Here is a 6,392-nt window from a genome sequence, read left to right on the forward strand (position 1 = left end):
TTATGAGAGAAAAGCAATACCAAACTAAGTGCAAGTGAGCTTGTCGACCTCTCTCCCACGTTGTGATTGTAATAACTAATAAAAACATGAACACAAAAATTTTTGGGGCTATTCTTTTACCGTTTTTGAGTTAGGTGATTTGAGTGTAGATTTTGAGTTGAGTTTAAGTTATAATTTGAGTTGAAGTTATAACTTGAGTTTGTGTTTGGTTGTGTATATTTGAGTTATGGTTTGAGATAAGAATGTTTTTGACTTTGTGTTTGAGTGAGTCAAAACTTAAATTTGTATTTAGATAGTATTTTAATAAACACTCAATGCTGATGGAAAATTTTAATAGGGTATATAAGTGAAATTTTATTTGTCTTTTCGTTGTCAACGCATAGAAAAAAAATCATCTCAATCAGAATTAAAACGAAAAAATTATACCACTTTTAAGAATAAAAAAAATACTGTTCATTAATTTAAACTCGAATTGAAGGAGAAACTTGAACTCGAGTTTTAGTCACAAACTCAAGTTTAAACTTGAGTTCAAACTCGAGTTTAAACTTAAAAGAACATAAACTTAAATAAAATTATAACTCGAGTTACTTTTTTTGAGTTTTTAACTCAAAAAAATGGCTGCTGAACAACCCCTTTGTCGTTTTTCTAACATTCATAAGTGGTATCATAAACACAGTAACTTTTTTCGTCCCAAATGGATTTTTATGGTTTAATCTATTGTACGATGTGATTAATAAAATAATAAGTGCATGTACATCTTTTTTCTTTTCGACGTAAATTCATGCATGTAGATCTGTCTCTGACTCTGTAACAGTGGCTTTAAATAGAATCTGGGCGTGACAAATGAAAATGAGACAACACGTTAAGGAATAGCTTCCAGCCTTCCACACGCCAACAAGAAGCAATAGTTAAAAACCTGGACATACCATCTTTTGTAGTTTTGTAGTAAATTGTATACATTTACTTATTTTTCGTTTTGCAATCTAAAAGATTAGTTAGACAAAACTATTCTTTCCAACTCTTCAAACAAACAAATTTATAAATCCATAAAAAGTACACACCCAAATTTCTTGTAACATGTGTAATGGTAGAATATATATCAACACCGTTCCAAACAAAATATAAACTTTCTCAATGCATAAAGTCAAGGATGATTATTCTTCTATACGCAGTGGGTGTTCGTGGAAATGCTTGCTTTTCTTGGTCCACGGCTACGATATGTAGTCGTAGTTCAGTTCTTAATGAACGTAGATCAAGTTGAAAATGCTCTGACCTTACATCAGGCTGATGCGGTCGGCTACGTCAAAGACTCAAAGTAGATCCAAGGGAAAGCAAACAATGAATGAAGTTCTCAATCCACCGAACCCCGTGAATTGTCCACCTGTTCGACGAAAGAACAAGGAAAAAAGTAAACGAGGAAATTCCCAACAAAAAGAAAACGACAAAACTTGAAATGTTGTGTTAGACGTATCCAGCAATGGAAAATGGTGGCGGGAAAGAGGGGCCCACCTATACTTAAATTGGAAAATAGTTTATGAGCGACTCGCGAATTGGAATCAACACGCAAGCAATCCGGCGCAAATCCTAAGCAAGCAAATCTTGTAAGACATGGTGTTAAAAATTGAAAAAAGGCAAAACAGGGGAAAATAAAAAATAAAACACAAAAGGCAACTACAGGGTCTCGTGGGCTCTTCTTGTCCTGTCGAAGCCCAAGAATCTTATAGCAATTAGCAGGGACCCAGGTGGATTCGAACCACCAACCTCCCAAACATGATGGTTTGGGCGCTCCTTCCTAATTAGAGCTGATGGATCCATACACATTATTCTTGTCTTGGTAGTTTATTACCATAATCGTAGACAAAGGATTTGTTTGCAATCAACTGTGATTCGTAAGACGGTCGAAAGCAATGTCACAGGTTGTCATCAAAACACAAAAGAACGACTAGATAATTCCGCATACAAAATTAGAAAGTGTCGAATTAAAATACGTAAAAAAATCACAACCATGTCGAAAGCAAGACGTAAAAAATAAAAACCGCTTACAAGGAAAAATTAAAATACGTTTATAAAAACAAATGACACATTGTGCGACGCTACTTTTATTTTGGGTTAGACCCGTCACGCTAAATCGCAAATTGAATTAATTCCATAAATACCCCATAACCTTATACCTTATTTATAGGTGCTATTAAACTTTAAAAAGAATTCATTGCACCCCTTGAGAACCCAATACAGCCTAACAGTTGTTTTACGTATATGCCCCTTAACTATCGTCTTGCCCCTTGATCTCTTAAATCTAAGAAGTTTGAGTAAATTAACACAATAATACTAATTTAAGAAACAAGTCAACTTAAAATCAATAGTCTGGAGCACTTATATAATAATAATAATAAAAGACATCATCAATTTGATAATTTTATAAATACAAAGAGCATTTTAAATTAAGGTACACACTCCAAAGGGTAAAATGAATCCATTTTAAAATTCAAGGGATTAAGCAACCCCATTTCAAAATTCAAGAGCATGTTGAAATAACAAAGACAAATGAAATTAACCGCACAAATTCCACTTTAATTATGTTAAACGCACGCGTGTTGAACAATGAAAACAACGGCAATTATAAAAAACAAAAAGCCATATAAAATACAGAAATGGTATTTATCCCAGAATAAAACCTCATCACTTACAAAGTAGTGGGTTTGTGAGTAACGGGGTTCTTACCGAATGAATGGGAGAGCTCTATACAATATTCTCCAAAAAACCCAAATAAGAAGAGTTGCGAATTAAGCATTTTTTAAGGGGGAAAAAAAGTTGTTCTCTTTTAACTCTGCAACTTACAGCGGACCACGCATCGCCGTGGCTTCAGCATCCTTTACTACCACTTCAGATGTAATTAATTTTTAATTAGGTTCCCATTTAAAAACAACAATGATATAAAATTTCATATTGATGTTAATCAAGGCTTTTATTTGTAATAAATTTGAACATCGCATCACATTCTTATACTATAGAAGAATGCCCATACATTACCGTGCTTAAAAAAACAATCACCCGAACAATGCAAGGAAACACTGGGGAAGATGGGTCCCTTTGCATTCCAGAGTTGAATCTGAGTGTTGGGGATAGAAGTTCTCCAAGCAATATCCTAATTACTGACATCAATGGCGCTACAAATCAACCGCATACATGGAAAAAAGCACTTTTGAGCAACGTGCAAATGTATGAATTGATGGCACTGTGCTAATGCGAAAACAGATGTCTAAACACTACCTATTACTGAAGTGCGTAAACCAGGTGATATAAATCAGCCTACACAAGTGCAAAAGCACAGTCCCGAGCACCGTGAAGTTAAGTGAGGACGTCCTATTTACTTCCCAAGTGTTTCATTGTGATTACTTCTAGCATAATGGAGTTGGCTATTGTTAAACATACATAAGTTATAACATATAAACTTGTTGTCTTTCCTCGTGACGATATTATACAGGGCTCGCAAAACACTCGTTTCTAATTATATATGATTTGTTACTCTGTAAAAACAAGATAAAAAATTTAAACAATGTACGACAGATGCAAAAATAAACATTTTACAACTCATGCTCAACTAAAAAAAAAAAAAAAAAAAGAAACAGCCATGAACGGTATAATTACATAATAGCTAAGCTTGCAAATAGAACACATGATCTGCAACGGAGGTGAAACAAAAATCCAACTAAGAAAATAACTTACAAAGATGTCCTCGGAGAGCAAGTTTTAAGACTTTCGACAGCAACTCCCACAGTAGTCATTACATTACATATTGATACCCATCCCTTGCCTCGTATATAGTCTCTTTGAAATAAAATCTCCTAAGTAACAGGGCCATATTGGTAACAGAGAAGAATTACACTTCAGGAAAATACAAAGTCCTTCATATATTAGTCCATAACCAAGTGGTCGTGCAACAAATGCTTCCGTAGCCACAAAATACGGAATCCAACAATACCATACAGTGACATTTTCGAACGAGAAAATGTACATCTAACATCAAGAAAACAACATCCGAAACCCATTCAATATAAAATTTCCAAAAATTCTGTCGAGCAAATAAAGCACAAGCATATTGGAGAGTGTCCGACGCTCATGATTCTATTTGATGGTTATTTATAGGAAACATAACAGTGATTAACTTTGGAGATTCAAGGTAACACAGCAGTACAACACAGTACTCGTGCCAATTCAAACGCGGATTTCGTGTTTCATTGACTTCAACTCATTGTGAACTGTAGTAAAAGTGCATAAATCAAATAAATCTTACGCATGTGACTGTCATATTATATGGGCAAATTGAACTGGGCGGTTTGACGGTTTTTTATTTCTTAGCTACAAATATAGACGCTTGTATAAACAGGAAAGTGTGACGTCTAACCGAGACGAAATTATATAGGGCAAATAGCTTTTAATCATAAAGTAAAATATTCTTAAACGTAAACGGTGACGAAAATATTTATGATGTATTTTGCCGGGTAGGAAATTTAGTGCACAAAGAATTGAAATAGTGCACAAACTAAAGGCATTAGAAATTGTACCTCTTCATTTTCCCGCTGATGTCGCTGATAAATAAATTTGTATCAGAAACTGATGCTCGCTGAATAACCAATTTGACTCAAAAGCTGAAGAACACTTACGTCTTTACGTGCTCGTATTGATTGTTCGTTGGGAAATTCATCACCACGAAGAGAAAATACGAAAAAAAGATTGAAACGGAGAGAGAGAGAGAGAGAGAGAGAGAGAGCACGCACACACACGTTGGGGGGAGAGCCGGGCAAAAGAAAAAAATAAAAATAAACCCCGTGCCATCTCCCCCCCCAAACAACCCAAAAAAATATAAATTTTATTAGCATTTTTGACCTGCCATGCAAGCGCGCCCGTCATGGCAAAGGTCTATTATAAACAGCAGTATATAATGGGAATATATACCTCCGCAGATTTCGCTTTCCTCCATCCTAATCAATCTAACAAATTATGATACAGAAATAAAGCAGAACAATACACAAAACCATCGAGTAATGTACCAAAACCTTTAGGCCTTTTGGCCTAAAATCACATGTCCGATATACCACCTTTGCTTCCAAAAACTACCTTCGCCAGATACGCAACAAGCAGAGGAAGCACATCAGCACATAGATCAATGGATTCTGCTCTTTCTCCACTAAATCTATGGTCTGAGAATCTGAACCGCAAAAGATAAGAAACAAAAATTAGGAAAAAAAAACAATTGGAGAATAATAAAGGAGATGATCGAACTCCTAAAGAGATTGCTTCAATACCTTACGAGGTACTCGTAATTCTATGAATCTTGAGCATCTTAACGACGATCTCTCGCCTTTCCTACGATTAACAGTATCTTTGTCAATCAAACTCCATAAAACATGCAAGAATAGAAAACCGATGGAAGACCTCCATAGATCTGCGGATTCTGGATCCGGATCATCAATCACTGTATCGATACGCAGATCTACGACGAAACGGTCGATCTGGAATACATAATTTGAAAGGATGCGAAAGAAAGGTCAGATCCCACAGAAAATTAAAAAACAATAATCGAGAAATACTGGATCCTGCAGAAACTCTCAGCGATCCAGAAAAGGGATTGATATAACGATACCTTGATCCATACGCCAAGAAAAACATCTCGGATACGCAGCGCTGCGAAGAACGACGATCGATCTTCAATACAACGGATCCAATCTAACAGAAACTTCCTACATCTGATGAAGATTTCAGAGAAACAACGTGGAAAAAGAAACCCAATTGCTAGAGGAAAGGCGGGGACAACGAGAAAACTAGGGTTTTGAGGAAGGGATATGCTTATATACTGCATTGGATGTAATCCAACGGCTAGAGTTAAGGGCCTAATAATCTACGGTCTGATTTGCGCGAATAAAATAGTGTCGATGCTTTTTTTTATTTTTATTTTTTTTAAAGGGAGTCGGTGCTTTTATTTGGTTATTATCTTATTTATTTATTATTATTTGCGGGTGAGATTATTCAGCGAAGGTTCTCTCAATTGATTTTTGAATTAATTTTAAAATTTCTTCTGACTATTTTAATACTTTTTTTCTTAAATTTTAAAAAATAACATTGTTCCACCTGAATTTTATTCTCTTAATAAATTTTATTCTCTTGTTATAATGAATTGACAAAAATCATCACCGCGTGTCACTTATTTAACGTTTTCTCTCTTTTTCTTCTTATTCTCACTCTCTCACCTCATCCGTACATTTGCTCTAAAAAAAAATGCTCTCCAAAATGTTTGAACAAAAGAAAGAGAAGACCATGGAGGAGCTGGTTCACAAGATTTCGCAATTCCAACTCTCCGGTGCCGCGGAGCCGACAAATCGTAGAGAAGAGAT

The 6,392-nt window shown here is 35.2% G+C and overlaps 1 long non-coding RNA gene across 4 annotated transcripts; it reads right to left on the bottom strand.

The window, feature by feature from the left end:
* Positions 1 to 2,567: 2,567 nt before the first annotated feature.
* On the bottom strand, positions 2,568 to 5,804 carry LOC21386873. 4 transcript variants are annotated; one of them, XR_002902203.1, is made up of 5 exons: positions 5,645 to 5,804; positions 5,307 to 5,513; positions 3,727 to 5,209; positions 3,031 to 3,167; positions 2,569 to 2,881 (listed from the first exon to the last, which is right to left on the bottom strand). It is a non-coding gene; the product is annotated as an uncharacterized LOC21386873 (long non-coding RNA). The 4 variants fall into 4 exon arrangements; XR_002902205.1 differs by having other exon boundaries at positions 2,568 to 3,152; XR_002902202.1 differs by having other exon boundaries at positions 2,568 to 3,167.
* Between the last annotated feature and the right edge of the window lie 588 nt (positions 5,805 to 6,392).

This window comes from Morus notabilis, unplaced genomic scaffold, assembly GCF_000414095.1.
Source record: "Morus notabilis unplaced genomic scaffold, ASM41409v2 Scaffold1684, whole genome shotgun sequence".
Classification (NCBI taxonomy): domain Eukaryota; kingdom Viridiplantae; phylum Streptophyta; class Magnoliopsida; order Rosales; family Moraceae; genus Morus; species Morus notabilis.